Source organism: Sinohyriopsis cumingii, chromosome 9 (genome assembly GCF_028554795.1).
Source record: "Sinohyriopsis cumingii isolate HCF-2022 chromosome 9, ASM2855479v2, whole genome shotgun sequence".
Taxonomy (NCBI): Eukaryota; Metazoa; Mollusca; class Bivalvia; order Unionida; family Unionidae; genus Sinohyriopsis; species Sinohyriopsis cumingii.
In genome coordinates this window covers 44,653,682-44,671,496 of record NC_142969.1, presented here as the reverse complement: position 1 = coordinate 44,671,496, position 17,815 = coordinate 44,653,682, and the positions used below count along the sequence as shown (strand labels likewise).

Sequence of the window (17,815 nt, the reverse complement as noted above, 5' to 3'; positions counted from 1 at the left end):
GGTATTATATGCTACTTCCTTGCTCGGTAGTGTGACCTCATACAAATTTGCACCTTTGGGCACAACTGCATAGACCAACATATCTCCGGTTAATTCTTCTACACTTCTAACAATATCACTTGCCTTTATTTTCTTCACATCCTTTACATCAATCACCACGGTACATTCTTTCCCAAAACGACGAGAAGCTCCTGTCTGTCTATCGATGTTACTCGACATGCCATTCTTATTGTTAGCTATTCCACTGGTGTCATTAGAATTTGAGTCCGCTCCCTGTGCTGCACGTGCAGCACGACCAGGCTTTGAATTCATTGTCACAGAAAATAGTATTTTGTGTGGTGGATAAAGTTATCCACACACACAAAATATATCTAACTTCTATATGAATGCGATCACACGAATCTAATAAACGTACCTGTAACAACTTAAAACAGAAAAAATGTCTATTAAAGGAATAAAACTTGAAAATTCACGGAACGATCATCAAACGTGTTTTCCATCTGATGTCATAACCGGAAGTCCTGGGCCCGACGTTGCTTAACTTCGGTCTGGATCGGTTGCTTGGAAGGCAACCATGCTAACCTTTACACCACCGACGCGCTGGTTATACTCTATTCTCGTCACTTAGGTGACAGGTCATGTATAATGTTTGTCATTACCGTGACTAATTCAACGTGGCATAGTTTGGATTGATCCATTTATCTTTCCCTTGCAAAATATTCTCAATGAGAACAGTCAAATAAAAATATTCGCAAAAATATTTGATGTTATTTGTGTCAGTTTTAATATATAGATGTTAGAGTGTCTTCATTGTGTGATCCGTCTGGATTATTTTATTTCTTTATTCATAGTGCTGTTTTGTTTGCTAGAAGAAATTGTATACCATACCAATCGGGAGATCTGAACTAGGAAGACATAGAGAAAAAGAAAGATACAAACAATCGCTTTGAAAAGAGATGGAAAAGTGAGGACATTACTAGCAACAGGAGAACCTCAAGCAAGAAATATAAACATGTATCGTTTGGATCCTATAAGGTTAATGGTTAATGGCAGGTTGACAGTGCATTTTGTATTAAATGTTTAATAAATTCATTGAAAGGTTATGGTCCAGGCATCCATAATTCATTATAAAATTTGACAGCTCAAGAGACAAAATCTTAAATTTTGTAAAATCTTTTGATAATTATTTTTGATAATTATTTGAAAGTAGATGAAAACATGTGGGATTATATGGCTGCTTCTGATAATATTAAAGTAGATATTTGCGTCAATATTTCATTTAACATTGACATTCTAATGCCCCAAAAAATTATACTAGACTCCATAACATTATAACAAAATTTTGGTTTTGTGTGTGATATGATGTTTTTTGCGTAGCCCATCTACCTGGATCAACACGAAATATCTTAAAATGATGCTCGCTATTGTCATAATGCGTGTCTAATCACAGTACTAAAATAATAATTCTTTTAATACGGAGAAAGGAAATGAAGACATGAGATACATCCATTTCTTTTTATCTCCATTTGTATTAAATAACACGCTTTGATACCGAATCAGAAACTCTATCAACTAAGTTATCGTGGCTGTCTTCGGAATTAGTGGAATGTTTATGAACGTCCTACATACGAAAACAAAATCATGCACAGTGAAGAGAAGTATTGAAACTTGTGACTGAGGGTTGCTAAATATCCGAAAGAGAAGAAAAACAAAGACGCTGATATGTTCGCTTTTAAACTCGGTATTGACAAAATGACATGCGTCAGCCGGGAATCGAACCCGGATCGGCTACTTCGAAGGCAACCATGCTTTTTTTTTTTTCTTTCTTTATTTAAAAAAAGCTTTGTACAGTATATAAGTTAAAAATATACAGTCAGTATGTACATAGTAGTTTGTAATGCTATATTACAAAACAATGATTCTACAATAGTATTTTGTTAAGCTATATTACAGAACAATGATTCTAAAATTTTTTTTGTAATGCTATAGTACAAAACAATGATTCTACAATGTAATAAACACTTTATCCTCTTCTATTCTCATTAAAGGATTATCTTTTACAAAATACTTCGTAATCAAAGTCTGATTTTTGTCTTTGTAATGTTGATACGCATAGAATATATATTTTCTAGTCAAATATTGGAACAATCTTTCGATGTCTATTTGTTTCCCTAATAAAGACATAATGTTTCTTCTTTTGTAAATGCACAATCGAGCAATGCTCAGAATGTAGTTCAAAAAATTACTATTTACTGATTTTGTTTCTTTGTTATATCCTATCATGAGCATTTGTTCAAAAGAAGTGCTATTGAGAACACCAACTCTACAATTTTTAAAAAGAATCTCAACTATATATACAATATAATTCTTAAAAGAGCTTAATTCAGGACATTTCAAAAACATGTGAAATAAATCCTCTGTTTCCAACTGGCACACTGGACATAAGTCATTATCAATTTTGCCATAGTATTTTAGTCTCTCTTTTGTAAATATTCGATTGTGCATTATTCTGTAATCCAAATCTATACAATCTGGGGTCTTGAAAGGTAGGTGTATCAATTTCCAGTATTTATGCTTTTCCAAACTAAATATCTTACTCCAAAAGGAAACAGAAGCTGGTTCTTGAAAAATCAACGTACATAAAAGCTTGTAAAATAGTTGTGTTGTACATAAACAGAGGTCATATAATTTTGTATCAACTCTGATAAACATATTATTTCTCCCATTGGTTACAGTGGGTTTTGACTCTGTTGCAACAATATTTCTCCAGCCTAATGGTATACTTTCTATTATGCAATTATAGTCTTTTTTTATCTTATCTGTTTTGATCTCAGAATTTGATTTGTATATCATTTCTTGAATAGCTCTATAAGGTAGTATTCCAGGTACAAATTCATATGTAATATCCTGAACACGAACAATTCCTGCTTCTATAAATTCTGCGAAAAACAACGTTTTACCAGCACATGTAATATTAGGATTTAAAAAGAGAGGTTGTTCAAAAACATTCCTCACATCAATATTTGTATCGATATTATTTCTAAGTTTTTCCCATGCATGAAACATTTCTCTGTAAAATATAGGTAGGGTATTCAATTGTTGCTTATTTAAAGACATGAGAAACAACTCTTTGGTCAACCTCATGTTCAGGACAGTAGATAAAAAGTGATCAAAGGTATTTTTCCACATAGCATGGCAATTCACATCAAAGTATCTTTTTAAAAATTTTAGTCTGAATGCATACATTTTCATCTTTATATCAGTTAACTGTAGTCCGCCATTTCGCTTATCACCAATTATTGTATAATAGTGAACCAAATGGGACTTTCCTGACCAGATAAATCTGAGAAATAATTGCTTCAATTCATCAGCAATCATATCAGGAAGAGGCTGAACTGACACTATGTACAATACTCTAGAAACTAATAAGTTATTAACAACTGTTACTTTTCCTTGTATTGTCAAATATCTCTGTGACCACAGTTGCATTAAGTTTTTAATTTTAGACAATCTATCATTCCAGTTCAGTTGCTCACATAACTTTGCACATTTTCCAACATAAGCTCCCAAAATTAAGATGACTTGATCACACATTTGAATTTGTAATTGTTTGCAATAATCATCAGTAAGTTTACCAGATCCAATACACAGAAGTTCTGTCTTTTCCTTGTTCACCTTTGCACCAGATCCTTTACAATACAAGTCAAGTACATTAAAAGATTGATTAATGGATTGTGTGTCCGCTAATGTCAAGGTTGTATCATCTGCATGTTGAAAAACTTTACTTGTATTACTAGACAGTGGGAGTGGAATACCTTTGATAGTGGGATTTGCTTTGATAGCGAGTCCTAAGGGTTCTGCTGCTAATACATATAACATTGCTGATATAGGACAACCTTGTCTGACTGAATTTTTAATTAAAAAGGGTTTCGTTAGATGACCATTGCATTTAACACTACTTTTAATTTCATTATAAAATATCTTTATCCACTGAATAAAATTGTCACCAAAACCGAACTTTCGTAAAACAGAAATTAAATATGAGTGGCAAACTCTGTCAAACGCTTTTTCTTGATCAATTTTTAAGATATATCCCTCAAGATTGTCTCTCTCAACCATATCTATAATATCTCTTACAGTGACTATAGTATCAGCAATATCTCTCCCAACTATACAACATGTCTGAGTTTGAGAAATAATTTTGGGTAATACCATTTTTAAACGTGTAGACAAAATCTTTGCCAAAATTTTATAATCTACATTAAGTAAACTGATAGGACGCCAATTTTGCAATCTTCTATTATCCCCCTTATTTTTATAAATAAGTGATATAACCCCAAATCTCATTGATCTCGACATAATATTGTCATTCTTAACACTCTGAAAGATGTACAACAGAATATCATATATACAATCATAACATTTACAATACCACTCTACTGTCAATCCGTCCGGGCCGGGGCTTTTATTTTTAGCCATCCCTTTTATAGCTGTATGTATTTCATAAACTGTTATTATGGCATCACACATATCTTTATCCTCATCAGATACAGAACAGTTTACAAAATTTAAAAGTGAATCAGTACAATTATCATCAACAGTTACCGAAGAATATAAATGACTATAAAACTGATGTATTTCATCTAAGATTCCGCTTGTATTTGAAATAATTACACCATCATCATCAATCAATTCATTGGTTACATTTTTGTTGTGTCGATATTTCTCAAGATTTAGAAAATATTTAGTATTTCTATCGCTTTCAATTGCCCATTTGGCCTTAGATCTCAATATAGCACCCCGACAAAAATCAGTTTCATAGTCACTTAGCTGATGTTTTAGTTCTTCATATTTGTTAATGTCATATGGTTCTTTATTTGCGACTTTTTCTGAAAATGATTTTAATTTATTTTGCAATGTAAAGTATTCTTGTAATCTTTCCTTATTTCTTCTTGTACAGTATACTTGGGAAAATTTTTTAATTTTGTATTTTACATTATCCCACCAAATGAGTGGTTCACTGAAATACATTTCGTCAGTTTTTCCCTCGGTAAGAATTGATTTCACTCTTTGTACATATTTTTCCTCAAAAAGAACATTGTTATTTAATATCCATAATCCGGGCCCTGTTTCCACTTTGCAGGTATTTAGTTTAAGGTATACAAAAGAATGATCACTAAAGGATGTATCTGCATAATAAATATTTTGCATATTGGAGTGCAATTTTGAGGAAATCAAAAAATAATCTATTCTACTCTGCTTCATTTCGCCTAGTACAACTTGTTTTCTGGAGAAACTACGAGTACTAGGATTTCGTGATCTCCATAAATCGGTAATATTCCTATCATGAATAATTTTATAAAGTTCACGCACTGCTACATCATCAATATGTAAGGCTTTGTTATGTCGATCAATACCTGCTAAAGTTGTATTAAAATCACCAGCCAGGATAGTGCTATCACTAGTACTGTTATGTAAATATGTATTTAGCTTCATGAAAATGTTAAACCTTTCCTTCACAACATTTGGAGCATAAATATTGATTAAATCAATCACTTTATCATCAATAGCTATTTTAAGATGTAAAATCCTACCCTTTTCAATCATTTCTTGTGTCACCTGATTTCTCAATTCTCTCACTACTAAAACAGCAACACCTGCCCTCCTATTGTCTGCATTACTATAAAATATGTCACCATTCCAAATCTCATTTTCTCTAATACTTTCAACAAACTCATCATCCCAAAAGGTTTCTTGCAATAATAAAATATGGCCTCTTTTCTCTTTAAATATTTCTAAAACAGACTTTAGTTTATTCAAATTACGCAAGCCATTTACATTTAGAGATACAATATTTAAAGCCATGATTATGATGAGTGTATTGAAAGTATTAAAAAATGTTGAGTGTTTGATCATTTCTTCATAGGTGTTCGTCGCATGCTATTCATTTTCATATTAGGTACTGGATTAAACCTTCTCCTTCTCCTTTGTACTACTTTGAAATTTTCGATATTAGTACCGTTTTCTTGACATGTACGTGATTCGTTTGATCTTTCAACAACGTCTGCAGCCATCTTCCTGTCATCATCTGAATCTGTCCCCGATCCATCTCCAATTGTATGATTGTTGTTTACTTCCTCCTCAGATTCTATTTCTACATTGGTCATATCAACTCCAATTCTTTCTTTTTCTTCCCCACTTTCTCCACTCTCATTATCTTTTTTTTCATTCTCAATTTCTTCTTTATCATCTTCGTCACTCGGTAACTCCAATATGTCTTCCCTCATATCATCATCAACTTGCGAATGAATGCCTGCAATGGCCTCTCTGTAACACATACATGTTTGCGCCTCTTTGTGGCATTTGTCGCATATCCTGCATGTACACATAAGAGGAAAACTTCCACAACTTTCACATCTTTGCCTTGTGCAATTTTTTGCTACATGGCCTTGCTCCCCACACTTGTAGCATACAAAATCAGGGCAGTCTTTTATAACATGTCCCGGATCAAGACATCTAGAACATACCTTAACTTGATTATTGTGTAATACTCTAAAGTATTGTTGACCATTGACAGTCTGAAATTTCAGACTGTAAGGCAAGGATCTTACCTGCTGTGGAAATTTACATTTGACATAACGAGTCCCATCAGCCACACTAGTTCCAGGATAATATCTGCGTTGAATGGGAGAAAGAAGTTCTACTCCGTATTTACCGAGCTTCATACTTATATCATCATCTGTGATGTATGCTGGTAAATGAAGAATTGACACAATAATAGTGTCTGAATATAAAAGAGTACAATCAAAGTGTTCACTTCCAATATCAATTCCACACAAGGTATTATATGCTACTTCCTTACTCGGTAGTGTGACCTCATACAAATTTGCACCTTTGGGCACAACTGCATAGACCGACATATCTCCGGTTAATTCTTCTACACTTCTAACAATATCACTTGCCTTTATTTTCTTCACATCCTTTACATCAATCACCACGGTACATTCTTTCCCAAAACGACGAGAAGCTCCTGTCTGTCTATTGATGTTACTCGACATGCCATTCTTATTGTTAGCTATTCCACTGGTGTCATTAGAGTGTGAGTCAGCTCCTTGTGCTGCACGTGCAGCACGACCAGACTTTGTATTCATTGTCACAGAAAATAATATTTTGTGTGGTGGATAAAGTTATCCACACACTCAAAATATATCTCACTTATATATGAATGCGATCAAACAAATCTTATCAACGTACCTGTAACAAATTAAAACAGCAAAAATGTCTATTAAAGGAAAAAAACTTGAAAATTCACGGAGCGATCATCAAACGTGTTTTCCTTCTGATGTCATAACCGGAAGTCTGGGCAACCATGCTAACCTTTACACCACCGACGCGCTGATGATACTCTATTCTCGTCACTTAGGTAATAGGTCATGCATAACGTTTATCATTACCGTGACTAATTCAACGTGGCATAGTTTGGATTGATCCATTTATCTTTCCCTTGCAAAATATTCTCAAAGAGAACAGTCAAATAAAAATATTCGCAAAAATATTTGATGTTATTTGTGTCAGTTTTAATATATAGATGTTAGAGTGTCTTCATTGTGTGATCCGTCTGGATTATTTTATTTCTTTATTCATAGTGCTGTTTTGTTTGCTAGAAGAAATTGTATACCATACCAATCGGGAGATCTGAACTAGGAAGAAATAGAGAAAAAGAAAGATACAAACAATCGCTTTGAAAAGAGATGGAAAAGTGAGGACATTACTAGCAACAGGAGAACCTCAAGCAAGAAATATAAACATGTATCGTTTGAATCCTATAAGGTTATTGGTTAATGGCAGGTTGACAGTGCATTTTGTATTAAATGTTTAATAAATTCATTGAAAGGTTATGGTCCAGGCATCCATAATTCATTATCAAATTTGACAGCTCAAGAGACAAAATCTTAAATTTTGTAAAATCTTTTGATAATTAATTTTGATAATTATTTGAAAGTAGATGAAAACATGTGGGATTATATGGCTGCTCCTGATAATATTTAAGTAGATATTTGCGTCAATATTTCATTTAACATTGACATTCTAATGCCCAAAAAAATTATACAAGACTCCATAACATTATAACAAAATTTTGGTTTTGTGTGTGATATGATGTTTTTTGCGTAACCCATCTACCTGGATCAACACGAAATGTCTTAAAATGATGCTCGCTATTGTCGTAATGCGTGTCTAATCACAGTACTAAAATAATAATTCTTTTAATACGGAGAAAGGAAATGAAGAGATGAGATACATCCATTTCTTTTTATCTCCATTTGTATTAAATAACACGCTTTGATACCGAATCAGAAACTCTATCAACTAAGTTATCGTGGCTGTCTTCGGAATTAGTGGAAGGTTTATGAACGTCCTACATATGAAAACAAAATCATGCACAGTGAAGAGAAGTATTGAAACTTGTGACTGAGGGTTGCTAAATATCCGAAAGAGAAGAAAAACAAAGTTCGCTTTTAAACTCGGTATTGACAAAATGACATGCGTCAGCCGGGAATCGAACCCGGATCGGCTGCTTGGAAGGCAACCATGCTAACCTTTACACCACCGACGCGCTGATGATACTCTATTCTCGTCACTTAGGTAATAGGTCATGCATAACGTTAATCATTCCTGTGTGAGAGATCAGTGAAGTAACAATATTCGCAAATTATCTGGTGTTATTTGTTTCAGTTTGAATTTATAGATGTTAGAATGTCTTCAGTGTGTGACACATCTGGATTATTTTATTCCTTTATTCATAGTGTTGTTTGTTTTGCTAGAAGAAATTGTATACAATACCAATCGGGAGAACTGAAACAGAAAAAATATAGAAAAAAAGAAAGATACAAACCATCGCTTTGAAAAGAGATGGAAAAGCGAGGACATTACCATTAACAGAGGGACCTCAGGCAAGATACGTAAACATGTATAATTAGGATCCTATACGGTTGTTGGTTCATGGCAGTTGGACAGTGCAGTGTGTATTAAATGTTTAGTAAATTCAATGAAAGATTATGGTCCATTCATCCAGAATTCATTATCAAATCGACAGCTCAAGAGACAAAATCTTCAATTTCGTATAATCTTTTGATAATTCTTTTTGATAATTATTTGAAAATAGATGAATACATGTGGGATTATATGGCTGCTTCTGAGAATATTTAAGTAGGTGTTTGTGTCAATATTCCATTTAACACTGACATTCTTATGACAAAAAATTATACTTGATCTCCATCGCATGATAACAAATTTTTTTGTTGTTGTGTCATTTGATAATGCTTGTTGCGTAGCCCATCTACCTGGACCAACAAGATATCTCTTAAAATGATGGTCGCTATTCTCATAATGCGTGTCTAAACATAGTAATAAATTAATGACTCTTTTAATACGGAGAAATGAAATGAAGACATGAGATACATCCATTTCTTTTCGTCTCCATTTGTATTAAATAACTCCATCTCATTACAAGCAGTCTTAAAAACATCGTGTAGTCATCGCTATAGGTCTATTGATATGTAAAATACATTTTAGTCGTCTTGTGCATATCTGTACTGGATTCAGAGTAAAATACTTCAATGACATGAATATGGGTATTATTTTCTTTTTTCTATCTGCAAACGTAGCATCAACAAACCATATATATGGTTGCTGAAAAAAGACAACAGGTGGCAGAACGGCATCGATTCTCTTGCTTGTTCCAATAAATATGTGGACTCTTTATGAAAAAAGTTCTCTGGTTAGTCAAGTGATTGATTCTCTAAAAAAAATGGCACTGACAGTTGACTAACTGAGTTAATTTAAAGTTGGATAGGTTGGTTGATGCAAAAATTATTTGTTGGATTTGATATTACATGGCTTTATGATTAGCAGACTCCTGATCAATGTATCGGATTAGGCTTTTTATTTTCAAAAAGGCATGCCTATCAATGAAGAGATGTGGTTATTTTGTAAGTCCTGCGGCGAGCTGTCAGGATTTAGACAGTGTGATTTACGTGCGAGACTGAAAAGTTGAAATTCATTGTGATTTAGCCGGTTTGCAATTGTTCTTTCTTTTGGACTAATTTGACGAAGCATAATTTTGATTTGAAATGTTTTGTTTCTCATACAAAATGAGAGCAAAGACAACATTCAAATAAAAATATAAGCAAACATTTTGTTTAGTTATTAACTTGAGTTTTTAATATATAGCTATAAAAATGTATAGATTTCCTATTCAACTGATTTTAAAAGTAGAATCGGTAGATTGTTTTCTTTTGATATGACATATATTATAATGAACTATCTATTTATGTATATAAACGCTTCAAGGACTGGGCAAAACCGGCTGAAATAGATGCGTCAATCAGTTTCCGAAATTAGTTTTCTTATTTTACCCAGGGGAAAAAGTTCATTGATCGGCAAAGAAAAACATGGACGGTCAGCCGGACGGAAACACATGTATCTGTTTTTCCTTGGGTTTGTTCCCATTGATCTATGTTAGGAAATATTTTCCGTAATGTCATTTTCAAAATATTATTGTCTTTACTATGGCGAGGAAAGTGAAAGTTGTTTGGATTTACCACGAGGTAATTAGTTCCCAGAGAGGCCGCCGTTCGGAGCTTGCCTGAGTAAACATCCAACCCGGTACCCTTTTTGATACCGAATCAGAAGCTCTTCCAACTAAGCATCGCGGCCATCTTTGGAATTAGCGGAAGATTTATGAACGTCATACATATGCAAAAAATAATGATGCACAGCGAAGAAAAGTATTGAATCTTGTGACCGAGGGTTGCTCAAAAATCTCCAACAGGAGATATGGTCGCCTTAAGTAGGGCAGTGACAAAAAGCGATGTTTCAGCCAGGAATCGAACCCAGATCGACTGCTTGGAATTGCCTTCACTTAGGGGACATGTCATGCATAATGCTTGTCTGTGATGTGTAAGAGACATCCATGTTAGATAGACTGTCTCGTTGTATTCACTACTGACGTTGTTGTTGCAAATTTTGACGCCATTTTCAGCACAAGATAGGCTATACATGGCGGCCAGTATAAATGGTGGAGGAAGAATCCAGGAAAGCCCTGGAAAGAACCACCGACCCACGAGAACCTACCGGCAAGCTTCCTCTCATCCCAACATTGGCCGAACCCGAGACTCGAAACCATGCCGACAGAGGTGAGATGGCAGTGATCCGTAACGGTGAGCGCTTTAGACCACTGGGAAGTTCGGAGGGTGTGGTGTTTGGCCCTTCACTACGGACAGTTTCGTGAATGTTATGTAAAGACGAAATACAAAAAATACAACATTAATTAATAGGAGAACGAATCGATGCATTTACTTTAGGAAAAGAAAGTAAACCAAAGCGTATGTGCATGAAATATGAGGAAAGCTTTTCACATATGTGTCAAAATATGTGAAAATTATTCTCGAATATATGGTAATTACTGTAAAGGACTAAGACACATTATGAAGAAGGAACATAGAAATCAGAAGAAAGAAAGAATATATAAAGACGTGTTTCGAAAAGAGATGTGAAAGTGAAAGCAATTGAGGCAGATAAAGCAACAAGTGTTAAAATATATGATCATCATCTGACAGTTGTTGGTTACATGACCGCCGTCCCGAAGGTGGCCTGAGTGAATATCGAACCGGTCACCCTTGGATAACGAATCGGATACTCTACCAACTAAGCTATCGTGCCTGTCTTCGGAATTAGTGCAATGCTTATGGCCGTCCTACATATGAAATCAAAATCATGCACAGTGAAGAGAAGTATTGAAACTTGTGACCGAGGGTTGCTAAATATCCGAAAGAGAAATAAAACAAAGACGCTGATATGTTCTCTTTTATGCTCGTTATTAACAAAATGACATGCGTCAGCCGGGAATCGAACCCGGATCGGCTGCTTGGAAGGCAACCATGCTAACCTTTACACCACCGACGCGCTGGTTATACTCTATTCTCGTCACTTAGGTGACAGGTCATGTATAATGTTTGTCATTACCGTGACTAATTCAACGTGGCATAGTTTGGATTGATCCATTTATCTTTCCCTTGCAAAATATTCTCAAAGAGAACAGTCAAATAAAAATATTCGCAAAAATATTTGATGTTATTTGTGTCAGTTTTAATATATAGATGTTAGAGTGTCTTCATTGTGTGATCCGTCTGGATTATTTTATTTCTTTATTCATAGTGCTGTTTTGTTTGCTAGAAGAAATTGTATACCATACCAATCGGGAGATCTGAACTAGGAAGACATAGAGAAAAAGAAAGATACAAACAATCGCTTTGAAAAGAGATGGAAAAGTGAGGACATTACTAGCAACAGGAGAACCTCAAGCAAGAAATATAAACATGTATCGTTTGGATCCTATAAGGTTAATGGTTAATGGCAGGTTGACAGTGCATTTTGTATTAAATGTTTAATAAATTCATTGAAAGGTTATGGTCCAGGCATCCATAATTCATTATAAAATTTGACAGCTCAAGAGACAAAATCTTAAATTTTGTAAAATCTTTTGATAATTATTTTTGATAATTATTTGAAAGTAGATGAAAACATGTGGGATTATATGGCTGCTTCTGATAATATTTAAGTAGATATTTGCGTCAATATTTCATTTAACATTGACATTCTAATGCCCCAAAAAATTATACTAGACTCCATAACATTATAACAAAATTTTGGTTTTGTGTGTGATATGATGTTTTTTGCGTAGCCCATCTACCTGGATCAACACGAAATGTCTTAAAATGATGCTCGCTATTGTCGTAATGCGTGTCTAATCACAGTACTAAAATAATAATTCTTTTAATACGGAGAAAGGAAATGAAGAGATGAGATACATCCATTTCTTTTTATCTCCATTTGTATTAAATAACACGCTTTGATACCGAATCAGAAACTCTATCAACTAAGTTATCGTGGCTGTCTTCGGAATTAGTGGAATGTTTATGAACGTCCTACATATGAAAACAAAATCATGCACAGTGAAGAGAAGTATTGAAACTTGTGACTGAGGGTTGCTAAATATCCGAAAGAGAAGAAAAACAAAGACGCTGATATGTTCGCTTTTAAACTCGGTATTGACAAAATGACATGCGTCAGCCGGGAATCGAACCCGGATCGGCTGCTTGGAAGGCAACCATGCTAACCTTTACACCACCGACGCGCTGATGATACTCTATTCTCGTCACTTAGGTAATAGGTCATGCATAACGTTAATCATTCCTGTGTGAGAGATCAGTGAAGTAACAATATTCGCAAATTATCTGGTGTTATTTGTTTCAGTTTGAATTTATAGATGTTAGAATGTCTTCAGTGTGTGACACATCTGGATTATTTTATTCCTTTATTCATAGTGTTGTTTGTTTTGCTAGAAGAAATTGTATACAATACCAATCGGGAGAACTGAAACAGAAAAAATATAGAAAAAAAGAAAGATACAAACCATCGCTTTGAAAAGAGATGGAAAAGCGAGGACATTACCATTAACAGAGGGACCTCAGGCAAGATACGTAAACATGTATAATTAGGATCCTATACGGTTGTTGGTTCATGGCAGTTGGACAGTGCAGTGTGTATTAAATGTTTAGTAAATTCAATGAAAGATTATGGTCCATTCATCCAGAATTCATTATCAAATCGACAGCTCAAGAGACAAAATCTTCAATTTCGTATAATCTTTTGATAATTCTTTTTGATAATTATTTGAAAATAGATGAATACATGTGGGATTATATGGCTGCTTCTGAGAATATTTAAGTAGGTGTTTGTGTCAATATTCCATTTAACACTGACATTCTTATGACAAAAAATTATACTTGATCTCCATCGCATGATAACAAATTTTTTTGTTGTTGTGTCATTTGATAATGCTTGTTGCGTAGCCCATCTACCTGGACCAACAAGATATCTCTTAAAATGATGGTCGCTATTCTCATAATGCGTGTCTAAACATAGTAATAAATTAATGACTCTTTTAATACGGAGAAATGAAATGAAGACATGAGATACATCCATTTCTTTTCGTCTCCATTTGTATTAAATAACTCCATCTCATTACAAGCAGTCTTAAAAACATCGTGTAGTCATCGCTATAGGTCTATTGATATGTAAAATACATTTTAGTCGTCTTGTGCATATCTGTACTGGATTCAGAGTAAAATACTTCAATGACATGAATATGGGTATTATTTTCTTTTTTCTATCTGCAAACGTAGCATCAACAAACCATATATATGGTTGCTGAAAAAGGACAACAGGTGGCAGAACGGCATCGATTCTCTTGCTTGTTCCAATAAATATGTGGACTCTTTATGAAAAAAGTTCTCTGGTTAGTCAAGTGATTGATTCTCTAAAAAAAATGGCACTGACAGTTGACTAACTGAGTTAATTTAAAGTTGGATAGGTTGGTTGATGCAAAAATTATTTGTTGGATTTGATATTACATGGCTTTATGATTAGCAGACTCCTGATCAATGTATCGGATTAGGCTTTTTATTTTCAAAAAGGCATGCCTATCAATGAAGAGATGTGGTTATTTTGTAAGTCCTGCGGCGAGCTGTCAGGATTTAGACAGTGTGATTTACGTGCGAGACTGAAAAGTTGAAATTCATTGTGATTTAGCCGGTTTGCAATTGTTCTTTCTTTTGGACTAATTTGACGAAGCATAATTTTGATTTGAAATGTTTTGTTTCTCATACAAAATGAGAGCAAAGACAACATTCAAATAAAAATATAAGCAAACATTTTGTTTAGTTATTAACTTGAGTTTTTAATATATAGCTATAAAAATGTATAGATTTCCTATTCAACTGATTTTAAAAGTAGAGTCGGTAGATTGTTTTCTTTTGATATGACATATATTATAATGAACTATCTATTTATGTATATAAACGCTTCAAGGACTGGGCAAAACCGGCTGAAATAGATGCGTCAATCAGTTTCCGAAATTAGTTTTCTTATTTTATCCAGGGGAAAAAGTTCATTGATCGGCAAAGAAAAACATGGACGGTCAGCCGGACGGAAACACATGTATCTGTTTTTCCTTGGGTTTGTTCCCATTGACCTATGTTAGGAAATATTTTCCGTAATGTCATTTTCAAAATATTATTGTCTTTACTATGGCGAGGAAAGTGAAAGTTGTTTGGATTTACCACGAGGTAATTAGTTCCCAGAGAGGCCGCCGTTCGGAGCTTGCCTGAGTAAACATCCAACCCGGTACCCTTTTTGATACCGAATCAGAAGCTCTTCCAACTAAGCATCGCGGCCATCTTTGGAATTAGCGGAAGATTTATGAACGTCATACATATGCAAAAAATAATGATGCACAGCGAAGAAAAGTATTGAATCTTGTGACCGAGGGTTGCTCAAAAATCTCCAACAGGAGATATGGTCGCCTTAAGTAGGGCAGTGACAAAAAGCGATGTTTCAGCCAGGAATCGAACCCGGATCGACTGCTTGGAATTGCCTTCACTTAGGGGACATGTCATGCATAATGCTTGTCTGTGATGTGTAAGAGACATCCATGTTAGATAGACTGTCTCGTTGTATTCACTACTGACGTTGTTGTTGCAAATTTTGACGCCATTTTCAGCACAAGATAGGCTATACATGGCGGCCAGTATAAATGGTGGAGGAAGAATCCAGGAAAGCCCTGGAAAGAACCACCGACCCACGAGAACCTACCGGCAAGCTTCCTCTCATCCCAACATTGGCCGAACCCGAGACTCGAAACCATGCCGACAGAGGTGAGATGGCAGTGATCCGTAACGGTGAGCGCTTTAGACCACTGGGAAGTTCGGAGGGTGTGGTGTTTGGCCCTTCACTACGGACAGTTTCGTGAATGTTATGTAAAGACGAAATACAAAAAATACAACATTAATTAATAGGAGAACGAATCGATGCATTTACTTTAGGAAAAGAAAGTAAACCAAAGCGTATGTGCATGAAATATGAGGAAAGCTTTTCACATATGTGTCAAAATATGTGAAAATTATTCTCGAATATATGGTAATTACTGTAAAGGACTAAGACACATTATGAAGAAGGAACATAGAAATCAGAAGAAAGAAAGAATATATAAAGACGTGTTTCGAAAAGAGATGTGAAAGTGAAAGCAATTGAGGCAGATAAAGCAACAAGTGTTAAAATATATGATCATCATCTGACAGTTGTTGGTTACATGACCGCCGTCCCGAAGGTGGCCTGAGTGAATATCGAACCGGTCACCCTTGGATAACGAATCGGATACTCTACCAACTAAGCTATCGTGCCTGTCTTCGGAATTAGTGCAATGCTTATGGCCGTCCTACATATGAAATCAAAATCATGCACAGTGAAGAGAAGTATTGAAACTTGTGACCGAGGGTTGCTAAATATCCGAAAGAGAAATAAAACAAAGACGCTGATATGTTCTCTTTTATGCTCGTTATTAACAAAATGACATGCGTCAGCCGGGAATCGAACCCGGATCGGCTGCTTGGAAGGCAACCATGCTAACCTTTACACCACCGACGCGCTGGTTATACTCTATTCTCGTCACTTAGGTGACAGGTCATGTATAATGTTTGTCATTACCGTGACTAATTCAACGTGGCATAGTTTGGATTGATCCATTTATCTTTCCCTTGCAAAATATTCTCAAAGAGAACAGTCAAATAAAAATATTCGCAAAAATATTTGATGTTATTTGTGTCAGTTTTAATATATAGATGTTAGAGTGTCTTCATTGTGTGATCCGTCTGGATTATTTTATTTCTTTATTCATAGTGCTGTTTTGTTTGCTAGAAGAAATTGTATACCATACCAATCGGGAGATCTGAACTAGGAAGACATAGAGAAAAAGAAAGATACAAACAATCGCTTTGAAAAGAGATGGAAAAGTGAGGACATTACTAGCAACAGGAGAACCTCAAGCAAGAAATATAAACATGTATCGTTTGGATCCTATAAGGTTAATGGTTAATGGCAGGTTGACAGTGCATTTTGTATTAAATGTTTAATAAATTCATTGAAAGGTTATGGTCCAGGCATCCATAATTCATTATAAAATTTGACAGCTCAAGAGACAAAATCTTAAATTTTGTAAAATCTTTTGATAATTATTTTTGATAATTATTTGAAAGTAGATGAAAACATGTGGGATTATATGGCTGCTTCTGATAATATTTAAGTAGATATTTGCGTCAATATTTCATTTAACATTGACATTCTAATGCCCCAAAAAATTATACTAGACTCCATAACATTATAACAAAATTTTGGTTTTGTGTGTGATATGATGTTTTTTGCGTAGCCCATCTACCTGGATCAACACGAAATGTCTTAAAATGATGCTCGCTATTGTCGTAATGCGTGTCTAATCACAGTACTAAAATAATAATTCTTTTAATACGGAGAAAGGAAATGAAGAGATGAGATACATCCATTTCTTTTTATCTCCATTTGTATTAAATAACACGCTTTGATACCGAATCAGAAACTCTATCAACTAAGTTATCGTGGCTGTCTTCGGAATTAGTGGAATGTTTATGAACGTCCTACATACGAAAACAAAATCATGCACAGTGAAGAGAAGTATTGAAACTTGTGACTGAGGGTTGCTAAATATCCGAAAGAGAAGAAAAACAAAGTTCGCTTTTAAACTCGGTATTGACAAAATGACATGCGTCAGCCGGGAATCGAACCCGGATCGGCTGCTTGGAAGGCAACCATGCTAACCTTTACACCACCGACGCGCTGATGATACTCTATTCTCGTCACTTAGGTAATAGGTCATGCATAACGT

At 34.7% G+C, this 17,815-nt stretch overlaps 5 non-coding genes across 5 annotated transcripts; all 5 read right to left on the bottom strand.

The window, feature by feature from the left end:
• Nucleotides 1–8,542: 8,542 nt before the first annotated feature.
• Nucleotides 8,543–8,614, bottom strand: Trnag-ucc (transfer RNA glycine (anticodon UCC)). The gene has a single exon. It is a non-coding gene; the product is annotated as a tRNA-Gly (tRNA).
• A 3,278-nt stretch (nt 8,615–11,892) lies between these two features.
• Trnag-ucc (transfer RNA glycine (anticodon UCC)) lies at nt 11,893–11,964 on the bottom strand. The gene has a single exon. It is a non-coding gene; the product is annotated as a tRNA-Gly (tRNA).
• Nucleotides 11,965–13,123: 1,159 nt separating this feature from the next.
• Trnag-ucc (transfer RNA glycine (anticodon UCC)) lies at nt 13,124–13,195 on the bottom strand. Its single transcript has one exon. It is a non-coding gene; the product is annotated as a tRNA-Gly (tRNA).
• Nucleotides 13,196–16,473: 3,278 nt separating this feature from the next.
• Trnag-ucc (transfer RNA glycine (anticodon UCC)) lies at nt 16,474–16,545 on the bottom strand. Its single transcript has one exon. It is a non-coding gene; the product is annotated as a tRNA-Gly (tRNA).
• Nucleotides 16,546–17,693: 1,148 nt separating this feature from the next.
• Nucleotides 17,694–17,765, bottom strand: Trnag-ucc (transfer RNA glycine (anticodon UCC)). Its single transcript has one exon. It is a non-coding gene; the product is annotated as a tRNA-Gly (tRNA).
• Nucleotides 17,766–17,815: the final 50 nt, after the last annotated feature.